Source organism: Seriola lalandi, unplaced genomic scaffold (assembly GCF_002814215.2).
Source record: "Seriola lalandi dorsalis isolate HSWRI2012SDOR001 ecotype SW California unplaced genomic scaffold, Sedor1 jcf7180002054905, whole genome shotgun sequence".
Classification (NCBI taxonomy): Eukaryota; Metazoa; Chordata; class Actinopteri; order Carangiformes; family Carangidae; genus Seriola; species Seriola lalandi.
In genome coordinates, this window is record NW_019525457.1 from 15,794 (window position 1) to 16,396 (window position 603).

Below are 603 nucleotides of genomic sequence, written 5' to 3' on the forward strand. Positions count from 1 at the left end.
TACTCAATGTCTCAATACGGAATATCTTCATCAAATCTCCATCCTCCTACACGTCACTGTGCAGTGTTCAGCTTAGTGTTATGTTTTCATATTAAGTTGGAGGATTATCATCAACGCCAAAACAAACTCATGACAAAGTTTCCTTCAAACATCATTTCATCAGTTTCTGTTGTTGCTTTTATTCTGTAAAACAATCACACAACCATGAGCCCATGCTAGCATAGCTGTTAAATGCTCCACAGCAATGCTGACAGTTAGCCAGCTAGCGATAGCAATATTTGCCACATTCATAATATCACTAACAGCAGGTTAGCTAACATTAGCATGTCTACTGTAGCCGTCACTAGTGAAAACAGACTGTAACATTACGAATGATCAAGTTATTGACACATGAAGAAGAAGAACCAGTTCTGAGTCCAGCTGGACTTTAGCAGCTCGTAGGGTTCTCCTCCCAGTAAACCAGACCAGCATCAGCTCCACGGTCAGACTGGGAAAGAAATTCAGTCTTGGACTGATACACTGGGACCAGCCGCACTGATGACACTGATGGAGCCTGTAAAGACTTTAAAACCTTTACAGATGTTTTGACGGTCCACCTGACGA